Source organism: Acinonyx jubatus, chromosome X, assembly GCF_027475565.1.
Source record: "Acinonyx jubatus isolate Ajub_Pintada_27869175 chromosome X, VMU_Ajub_asm_v1.0, whole genome shotgun sequence".
Taxonomy (NCBI): Eukaryota; Metazoa; Chordata; class Mammalia; order Carnivora; family Felidae; genus Acinonyx; species Acinonyx jubatus.
Window position 1 is genome coordinate 19,367,778 of NC_069389.1, and position 12,232 is coordinate 19,380,009.

The following is a 12,232-nucleotide window of genomic DNA, read 5'->3' on the forward strand; positions in this document are numbered from 1 at the left end:
AACAGGAAGCTAAGGAAACCACGGCTATAGGTTTAATATCCATGTGGATTGTTTGTCGTCATATGCAGATTGTATTCCTCACCTCAGTTATTAATTTGCCTAATTCTATCATAAGGTGAAAAAACCATCAAGAAAGCTGGACGCATAATAATCTTCACCCATGGAAAAACGCACAGGACACAAGTCCAACTGATGGGAGGGAAGCTTAATGACAGTCAAAAGGGCATAACAGAAGTATAATGAGCCAACCAAGAAAAGCATGTTTTATTTATAAAATTGTCAGGAAATAAAAATAAATACATAAGAGCCTATATTGGCCAGAGCAAGCTTCCCCCCTACACTACAGTGTATGTTCATTCCAAAGGAATAATCAGACAAGAAAGATGGAATGTGCTAAGCTGTTCGTAACAGTGATGGTTCTAACAGTGAAAAACTGGCTGCACCTACATGTCCAACAACAAAGAACTCGCTAAATAAATGTGTTGTGTCTCTGACATGGGATAATTTGCAGTCATTAAAATTGAACTTGAGAAGATTATTTCATTACATTATATTAAGTGACAGTACAAGTTTAAAAATATGTGAAGTATGATCTTGATTTTGTTAAAAAAAATACCCTACTACATAAGGTATAATTTACACGTGTTTGAAACATTTAAAATGTTACAACTCTGATATTATCTCAGAGAAGGGAGATATGAGTAATTTTTATTTTTTTCGTTATACTTCTGTTGTTTTTCCAGAGTCTTCAGTAGACGTATATGTTAATTTTATAATCAAATAAACAGATAAATGTAATCTTAAAGGAAGGATAAAAGGAAAAGAAAAAAGAAAGGAGGGAGCAAGAGAGAGGAAGAGAAAACTGTGACTCTCACACAGAACAGATCTGAGTCTGCATCTAGACTCCACCTCATAGTTCTCTGATCTTGACAAAATTAACAACTTCTCTAAACCTTAGTTTCCTCACCTGTAAAAACAGTATTAATACTTATCTGAAAGGGCAATTATGAGGGTTTAATATATGTATTTCCCAAACTTCTGAAGAACATTAATCTCTTAAAATGATCAAATAAAGTATTTCCTTGGGAAAATCAAAATGTATATTTAGATATTAAAGATCCTAACAAGTCTCCCTTCCCTTTATTTTATTTATTTATTTACTTACTTACTTACTTACTTACTTACTTATTTATTTTGGAGAGAGAGAGCATGAGCTACGTAGAGGGGCGGGGGAACCTGAACTGACATCAAGAGTTGGACGCTCAATCGACCAAGCCACCTGGGCTCCTGTTAAACAAACCAGTTTAATTTCATTTAATCCAGCCTTCCCTGAATTTATCTGACTGTAGAATGGTGTTTTTACAGAATATCTGTGAACACACTTAATTCTGCCCAACACACCTGAGGAAATGCTGACAGGTTAATGGACACAGCCCACTGCCCAGAACACAATGGGTGCTCAGGTAGTTTTTGTCCTTTTCTCACCTATAAAGGACTGAGACTGCATTATTACAATGCCAGAAATAGTGAACTAGAATGGGTAGAAGACAGCTCCTAAGTAAGAACCTAGAAGAATAATGAGCTTAAAAAGAGGAAAAGTCGGACTGAAAATAACACTGACAAATGACACAATGCATTATTTCCCAACATAGGAATGAAGCATTTGCTGGCTAACAGGGAAAAAGGACGATGATATTACACCCTGTGAACATAAAATTGTGATTTCTGTTACTGATACTAAATGTAACATGCAATTAAAGAAATGAAGTTTACATGGAAGTAAATGTTGATGAATCCTAATGCATGCCAAGACCCTGACAGATTAAAGTGAACCAATTTCAATTTATAATTTCATAATGCATAAGCATTAGCCAGAGGCTCTTCCAACAAGAAATAGCAAGGTCCACCTTCAATACAATTCATCTTTTTACTTAGAATTTCAATCATCAGACCCTATGGATATTCTTTAGAGGTCAGTATGAAAACTTCCCAGAAGAAATTCTACATGATAAAACCAACACTTTGGGCAGCACCATAAGAATTCAAAAAGCATTTTAAGTTCCCACCATTGTTACCTTTTGCTTAGAACAAATGATTAATGAATGAATAACTGAATAAGGTAAAAGGTGCTTTGCATATGACTCACAAGTGTCAGAAGTAGGTGAATTAAATACTCTCTCAAAATCCCTTATAACCCTGTATTCCTCATCTTTGTTATTTTCTTGACATTAGAAAACAGTTATCATATGCCAACTGAACCAAGAGAGAACAGCAGGAATAAAAAGACATCAGAATTAATGAATTAGCCCAATCTAATTATGTTCAGGAATCAGAAGAGATCATGTTAACTACCATGGGTGTAGGCAGGCATAGTAATGGCCCGCAAAGATGTTCATACCCAAATCCCAAGGACCTGTGAATGTTACCTTACATACAAAAGAAGCTTTACAAATGTGATTAAGTTAAGGACCTTGAAATGGGGACATTATCCTGGATTATCTGAGTGACCCAAATTAATCCCATGAACACTTAAAACCAGATGATTTATCCCACGTGAGTCAGAGAGAGGCATGACCATGGAAGTCATGACAGAGTATGTTAAAAAGCACATAAGGAGACTTCCAGTTAAACATGGAAGACCGAGAGACTGCACACAGGCATTTAACTCTGTTTCTCTGGTCCCTCAAGAAAGAAGAGTAAATACACATTTTTGGAAAACATAGCCCTTTAAGGACAAAGAGAACAGGAGAAGAGATAGATGCAACAAAATTTTGGATGCTGAAAAGAATATTAGTAAGTGGTAAACTGACTTAGCAGATATAAGAATCTGAAGCTGTAGGGAACAAAGTTAAGAACCAACCTGGAATCCTCAATATGCTACTAAACTGACCAAACCAAGTGGTATCTCAGGGAGGCGGGGATAAAGGTGGTGTGAAAAACCACAGCACTGTTTGACAGTCTGCTTATCAGGTGGCAAGGCCCCCCATTTTGGGTAATTGTGGGAAAGACTCTTTGGAATAACCTCTGGCTTCAAATAAATACAAATGCATGAAATTTACAAAGAAAAAACCTAAAAGGACTGAAGAGATGACAAGAAAATGAGAAATTGAAAGATTAAAATCTAAGACAAGATATGAACTCAAAGAGGTAAGTAGATTACAGAAACTGCATTTGATCTAAACACATTTTCCCTTACCCAGAAACCATAAACTTTTTTTATAGCCTCACTATTCAAGGAGAACCTAAGTTAAAGTCCAGGTACCACTCAACGTGGGTAATCAACTAGGAAACCCTCCCTACATTAAGCACAGATTCCAAAGAGATAGAACCACAAGGAAAAAGTTGCCTTGGTCTTGAGCAAGCAGTGGCCGAAGGGAAAATCTCTGAGACTTTGTATTAACAAGTAAGCCACCAGCAGGTTTGCAGCCCAAATCCAAATCACCTGGGAGGGCCAAAAAACTTCAAGCAGAGACGTTATTTTATATCTCCAGTTCTCAGCCTTGGATGTTCACAGAGATCACCTGACTAGCTTTAAAAACTACTGATGCCAGATTCGACTACTCCAAATTCCGATTTAAATACTCCATAGTTCTACCCTACGACCCAGTAATATCACTACTGGATATTTATCCAAAGAATACAAAAACACTAATTCAAAAGTATATAGGTACCCCTACGTTTATTGCAGCATTATTTAAAATAGCCAAATTATGGAAGCAGCCCAAGCGTGTATCTATAGATGAATGCATAAGGAAGATGTGGCATAGAGATAAAATGGAATATTATTCAGCCATAAAAAAAGAATGAAATCTGCCGTTCTCAACGACATGGGTAGAACCAGAGAGTATTATGCTAAGGGAAATAGTCAGAGAAAGACAAATACCATATGATTTCACCCATATGAGGAATTTAAGAAACAAAGCAAAGGAAAAAAAAGAAACAAATCAAGAAACAGACTTTGAACTATAGAGAAAAAACTGATGGTTACCAGAGGGGAGGTGGGGGGAGGATGGGTGAAATAGGTGATGGGGATTTACAAGTACGCGTACCATGATGAATACTGAGTAATGTATAGAACTGCTGAATCACTATATTATACACCTGAAACTAATGTAACACTGGATGTTGACTATATTGGAATTAAGGTAAAAAACTTAATAAAATTTTTTATCATTATAGTCTAAAAAAAATTATAGTCTATAGTTCATTCACCTTGGGCATTTTTTAAAGTTCCTCACATGATTCTACAGACAGTCAAGTTTGAGAGCCACTGTTAGTGATGGTAGGCATATAGCATACATAAATGCAAATTCTATTTGGAGAAAGGAGTATCATTCCTAGGTTTCAATAGAAACCCATACCTTGGGGTGCCTGGGTGGCTCAGTGAGTTGTGTCCGACTTCAGCTCAGGTCGTGATCTCGTGGTGTGGTTCTCACGAGTTCCAGCCCGGATCAGGCTCCCTGATGTCTGGGTGGAGCCTGCTTCAGATCCTCTGTCTTCCTCTCTCTCTCTGCCCCTCCCCTGCTTGTTCTATCTCTCTCTCTCTCTCTCTCTCTCTCTCTCTCTCTCTCTCTCTCAAAAGTAAATAAACATCAAAAAAAGAAACCCATACCTTTTTCAAGAACAGTGACCATAACATTGAAAAAAAAACAAAGCTCCATGAAACAAGATAACATAATTAAGAGTCTGTAGAAACAAACTCTCAAAGATTTCAAATTAAGGAATGAATTATAAGCCACAGAACTAAAATAACTATTCTTACTATGCTTAAGGAAATAAAAGGCAAGCTTGAAATTATCTTTACTGGAAATCATAATGTGTCCAAAGACATTTGAAAATGTAGCCAAAAAACTTACAGCAATAACCACTACAATCCAAAATTTAAAACTCGGTGTATGAGTTTAAAAGTAGATTACACATAGCAAAAGGGAATTAGTAAACTGATACATAGATCAGAAGAAAATGTCCAGATGCTCCACAGAAATATAAAAATAAATAAAATTAATAAAAGCATTTATGAGATTATATGGAGTATAGAGTGAAATGGTTTCATATATCTTTAAGTAGAGTTCCAGGGAAAAAAAGAAAGGAGAGAAGAAAAAAAAACAGTGGATGAGAATTAATGAAAAACACAGATTCACAAATACAAGAAGCTCAGTGAGTCCCAACCAGGATATATCCATAAGGACTTTTACCACAGACACATCATAGTAAAACTGCAGAACACCTAAGACAAGATCTCAAAAGCAACCAGTGGAAGATAAGAACAGAATGCACCCCACTCAAATGAATGAGACCAAAAGCTGACTCCTTAACAAGAGCAACGGAAACCAGAGAGAGACAGAATGATACCTTCAATGTGCTGAAAGGGAATAAACACCAATTCTATTTTGATAATTCTCAAGAGTGACTGTAAATTGAAAACAGTTCAAGACAAACAAAAATTGACAGAATTTTCCTCCCAAAAAAATCTTACTAAAGGAAATTCTAAAGGATGTATTTCAGGAGAAAAAAAACATATTCCAGAAGAAATAATTAAGAAGGAACAAAGAATATATAGCAAAAAAAAAATGGGTATGTGGGTAAATCTAAAAATGTATTATTTGGGGGCACCTGGGTGGCTCACGTGGTCAAGCATCTGACTCTAGATTTTGGCTCAGGTCATGATCCTGCAGTTCGTGAGTCCGAGCCCTGCATCGGGCTCTGCTCTGACCATACAGAGCTTGCTTGGGATTCTCTCTCCCTCTCTCTCTGTCTCTCTCAAAATAAATAAACTTTAAAATACATACATATTATTTTTAAAACACAACAATAGTAATGTTCTTTGAGATTAAAATATAGTTAAGATACAAAACAAGAATAATTTATAACGGAGGAAAAAATAATGAAATTAAAAGTGTTCTAAGACCCTTATGTTGTCCAGGAGAAAAAAAAAAAAAGAACCTATTAATTTTAGATCTGATAAATTAGGTAATAAGCATACTGTAATTCTAGGGACACTACTGAAAGGAAAAAATGTATAACTTTCAAAACTAATAGAAAGAAAAGAAATAGCATGATTTAAAAAGCACTCAATATGAAATAAGGCAATAAAAGAGAGAAATATAAAGCACGAAATAGGATAAGACCAAGACCTATTATTATTTTAATATAAATATAAATCAATCCAGTGCCCCACCTAAAAGACAAATATTCTTAGAAAAACCACATTTTAATCAAGGAACTAGGTTTTAATCAAAAGAGACAATATCTGAAAACTAAGGATAGAGAAATGCTAAAGCAGAAAGATAGGGAAAACTATACCGTGCAAATAATGAAAAGAACGCTGCAGTAGCAGGGCACCTGGCCAGCTCAGTTGGTAGAGCCTTTGACTCTCGATCTCAAGGTGATGAGTTCAATCCCTACATTGGGTGGGGAGCCTACTTAAAATTAAATAAATAAATGAACAAATAAATAAAAGCGCCAGTCACTATAGTACTGTCAGAAAATATGCAAGTAAAAAGTATTCCCAGAGATAAAGTTAATCACTTTATATAAATAAAAGGTACAGTTTACCAGGAAGATAAAATACAAAATAATATACAGCAACAAAATAATTAAAGCAAAAAATGACAGAACAACAAGGCAAGATACACAAAAGCATACATACAATGGGAGATTTGAACATGGGCGTCGGTAACAGAACAAATCGATTTTTAAAAATCAGAATGGAAATGGAAGCAAAAACACGATTAACACACAAGCTCTCTTATTTAACATTTTATGAGATTTCATCTTTGGTTTGTTCTTGCCAATCTCTGTGATTCTGTAAGGGTTTTTTACACATAGACCTTTTGACTTGATTTTGTCAGCTACTAATTTTAATGCTCATGTATCAGTTGCAAATTGTAAAGCAGTGACAAACTTTAATGCTCTTTATTTCATAGCTGAGTGGCCTGCATTCTTCCCTTACAAATAGATAAAAAAAAAAATTTCAAGTGTGCGAACTTTACAAGTGCATCTAAATTTTGTCAAGTTTCAAATAATGGCAGTGTAGCTGTAAGTACACTCTCTTTCAACTCTTTGTCATTTTATAATGAAGGGTTCTCTCTAAATCAGTTATTTTTTTGAGCTGCAGATTAAGACCCACTAGTGGACTACAAAATTGATTTAGTGTGTCAAAAGCATCATTTTTAAAGAAATAAGCCAGCATAGAAAAGGATTAGAGTACACATAAGAGTAAGAATTGTTTCCTGTGGAACTTGTTTCCATGTATGTAGCTATTTACAAATATATTATGCATGTGTTTCCATATGTGCTATGTCTAGACACATACATGAACACAGATATTTGAGTGTTCTGAGTTATAACGTAAAATTCATTTTTTATTGTGGGTCATGGCCAAAAAGTTGAAAGTCAATGTTGTAAATCATCTCTCAGGTTCCATGCAGTTGTGAAGCCACAGAACAAAACATGCATGTAAGATTTCTACTTCCTATCCTAGAATATCCCAAGGTCCCTCTTCACACCTTGAGAGAGCTAGTGAATTAGTCAGCTTTGCTCTAAAGTGGGAAACCTCACAAATCTCAAGACTGTAACAACAAACATGTATTTCTTGCGCATATGTATTGGCACCTGCTGTAGTGGTATTGTAAACTCCACCTTCAAGGTGAGACAGTAACTCAAATGACAACAAGCAAGGACACATAAACTTCTCATTTACAGGACCCAGTATTTGGGAACAATAGTATAATCTATCAGGGCAATACATTTCTCTCCTTCTCCTTTCTAATCACTTTGTGTGACAAAGGAAACGAGAGTATTTCTTGTCCCCTATGTAGGAAAGAGGCCAAGGTCATGGCTTATATGAGTTGTGGCCTGGTTAGTTTCCTCTGGGTTGTGGTTAAATACTTCCCACTGAATTTGAGCCACAATCCTGCAAATAGATTAGTACTTTAAAGTATAACCAAACAGGAAAAATCCGTTCAGGTACTGAAAAAATTACCTAGAGAACATAAAAGGAAGACAACAATAATTACCTAGAAATCAAGAACAAAAAGTTTATAACCTAAAAAGTTACCCCAAAATGGATTAACACAGGTCTTTTTTCCTAAGGGCACCAATAAATTTTTATAAACCAAGTACAAATAGTGCTAATAAAACTTAATGGGAAAGTGGATTTTTTACAGTATATACTCAAAATACTCATTTTCTGTTCTCCCGTGAAAGTCTGCATTAGTAAATGTTATTGTCGTTTTCTCAAGATCAAACTATTGGAGATTATGCATACCAGCGTTTCTCCCTTAATTCAAAAATAGTTCAGAATCCCAGTCATGAAGAGAAGAAACAGCTAATAATAAATCTCATGAACGCCTACGACTCTCTGAGAACCCTCTAAAAAGTGACAAATTAGGTATTCATAAGTGGACATCATTAAAAATTTTTCGACTAGTATGAATCGCTCCAAACTAAATTATAGTAGAAATGCCATATCCATTTTAAATCCTAAACTACCCACTTAAATGGCCAATAATTTACTCTTTGAGAGAACACGAACAAGACTCCAATCAATTTACATGAAACCACTGCCAAGTTCCAATTGTTCCGTCCTAGTAATTTTATTTAAAAAAAAAAAAAAAGGTTGAGTGGAAAACAAGACAGTTGTTTTTATAACTTAGCTATAAATAAAATGCATTCTGGGTGTGGGTGGTTGTGTGCAAAATCTCATCAAAGAATGTGTGAATGTGCTTGAGGAGTAAGTTTGGACAAACTAGAGTCACCTCTAGGCCACATGCTACCTCCTCTTTCTCTGAACACCTTTATGCCATATACACAAACACACATTTCTGTGTAATAATAGCCCTGCACCAAAACTATTCTTAGAGTCGTGACTAACTTCTATCTTATTTATCAAAAGGGAATACAATCATTCAGGACCTACTTTATCCCCAAGTGAACCCTCGCCTCAGCAGACACAACCTGAGAGGAAAGCCTAAGAAACACAGTGGCAATTCAGTTTGCCGTGGCCCAAGCAAGACTCTCATCAATTCTACGACATGTTGCTCTCATTTCACTGAGAGATAAAGGCAAGTGAGGTGTGAAGAAAATCCCCCAAACTCCAGGGTGGCCATGCCAATAGTCACCTAAACTCTGGATAGAACAGAAAACACAAGGTCACTGTTTCCACGAAAGGTGACTGAATTGGCTCTTGATGGTGATCCCCAGAGCAAAGAAGTTGCTTTAAGAAACCCCCAACTACTATATTCATAAAGTAAAGAAGAAAGGGGGCTTCCCAAAGGATAGTTGAGGTGAACAATAAGAGTTAACTTAATTTGACCCTTTTCTTTGACATATAATTAAAGAGATGCAAGGCATTTCAATGACTTGCCCAAGGTTATCTATCTAATGTTTTATAACAATTAAATTTGACCTTATGTCTCACGATTCAGATTCACTGTTCTTTCCAGAACAACTCTGAAACCCCAGTTTCAGCAGTGAATTCTCAACAAAGGAGCACTGGACAACTACAGCCAGGATACTGCTGAATAATATTTAATGCTGGGGCAAAAAGGAACTTTATTGAGTGATAGAAATATTCTATATTTGATAGGGATTTCGGTCACATGTGTATACACTTGACTGTACATTCACTGAACTTAGGATCTGTACATTTCACCATAAATCATAAATTATTTTATTATTAAAATAACAACACTTGGGGAGGGCGGGGCCTGGGTGGCTCACTTGGTTAAGCATCCGACTTCGGCTCAGGTCATGATCTCGCAGTTTGTGGCTTCAAGCCCCACATCACGCTCTGTGCTGTCAGCTCAGAGCCCGGAGCCTGCTTCGGATTCTGTGTCTCCCTCTCTCTCTGCCCCTCCCTGACTCAGGCTCAGGCTCTGGCTCTCTCTCTCCCTCTCTCTCAAAAATAAACATTAAAAATTTTTTAAAACAAAACTATGAATAAAGAATTTTCTGAGAAAACTGAAGGCAAAATGAACATTTTCATTTTCTATATTTGTACTTTATTTCATTCTAAAACTGATTTCAGACAACTTATAGTAATACATAAACTCTAACAGGTGAAAAATACATAAGAACTCAAGGATAAGGGAAAATAAAGGAATAATGATAAGATGTAGCAAGAAAAGTATCCTTTATACCTAGAAGACAGGGAGGAAGAACAGACTATAAATAATTATATTTTATTGTTTTTCCCCTGTCACTGTGACCATGTAAAGTTTCTGTACTGTGAGAAAAGGACAGCAAAGTATTCAATTCTCCCTGAAAAATAATCAATTAAAGAAAAATTAGAAAATACGTGCTTAATGTCTGAAATATAATAAATTATTCCTGGTTAAGCTTGGCCTCAGAGTCTACTGATAGAAGTAAGATTCAGTCCTCAAAGTAGGGTTTTTATAGAACCTCAAATATAAATTTATATGTATGATATAAAATTAAATCTAAAAACTCCCAATAGTTTCCACTCATTCTAAACAGGTTGATAGGTTGCAATCTTTATCCGTGAATAAGATCAACTGGAAATAGCATAAAACTTGAAAAATGTTACTATTCTTTAACCTCTCAAAATATGTCGAAGCATAGCCCAGATTATCATCCAAGTAACAGATGCTATGGACAGCAAATGAGGAGACATTTAAAACAGGAAGTTTTAATAATAATTTAATAACAATTATAAAAATAAGACATACCCTGAAGACTCAGGCTACTCTGAGAACAATTCAGTTTGAAAGGATCAAGTGTTGATTTGAAATGTAGTTTGGTTTGTTTCTTTGTATTAAGTGAAAGAGAGTCTAACATAAATCTTCTTTTATACAGGAATACACAGAAACATAAAAAATTAAAGAGGATAGGTGTAATTCTATTGATTTTTAAGTTAAAAAATACAATCAAATAAGCTCATGCTTATATGGTAAATTAATCTATGACAAAGAAGGCAAGAACATACAATGGGGAAAAAACAGTCTCTTCAATAAATGGTGCTGGGAAAACTGGACAGCCTACATGTAAGACAATGAACAGGACCACTTTTTAACACAATACACAAAAAATGAACTTCAAATCAATTAAAGACCTAAATGTGAGACCTGAAACCATAAAATCCTAGAAGAGAACACAGGTAGTAACTTCTCTGACATTGACCGTAACAACTTTTTTTCTAGATGTGTCTCCCTAAAGTAAAGGAAACAAAAGCAAAAATAAACTATTGGAACTACATCAATATAAAAAGCTTCTGCAGGGGCACCTGGGTGGCTCAGCCGGTTGAACGTCCAACTTTGGCTCAGATCACAATCTCACGGTTCATGAGTTCAAGCCCCGCATTGGGCTCTGTGCTGACAACTCAGGAGCCTGCTTCAGATTCTGTATCTCGCTCTCTCTCTGCTCCTTCCCTACTCACACTCTGTCTCTCTCTCAAAATAAATAAAGATTAATTTTTAAAAAAAGCTTCTGCAGAACAAAGAAAACCATCAGCAAAAGAAAAAAGACAACCTACAGAATGGGAGAAGATATTTGCAAATGATATATTCAAAAAGGGGTTAATACCCAAAATACATATGGAGAACCTACACAACTCAACACTAAAAAATCACACAATCTAATTAAAAATGGGCAGAGGACCTGAAAGACATTTTTCCAAAGAAGACATACAGATGGCCAACAGACACATGAGAAGATGCTCAACATCATTAATGATCAGGAAAATGCAAATCAAAAGCACAGTAAGATATCACCTTACCTTACACCTGTCAAAATGGCTAAAATCAAAAAGATAAAAACAAGTGCTGCAAAGGATGTGGAGAAAAAGGAACCCTTGTGCATTGTGGGCAGAAATGTAAATTGATACATTCACTGTGAAAAACAGTACGAAATTTCTCAAAAAATTAAAAAATACAAATACCATATGATCCAGTAATTCCAGTATTGGGTATTTATCCTCCCAAAATGAAAAACACAAATTCAAAAAGATATGTGCACTCCTATGTTTACTGAAGCATTATTTACAAGAGCCAAGATATAGAAGCAACCCAAGAATCCACTGTAAGAAAAATGGATAAGGAAGTTTGTGGTTTGTGTGTCTGTGTGTGCATACACACAGACATACAACTGAATAATAGCCATACATACATACAATGGAATATACATACATATATACATATATACATACATACATACAATGGAATAATAGCCATCAAAAAGAACGAAATCTTGCCATTTGCAACAATATGGATGG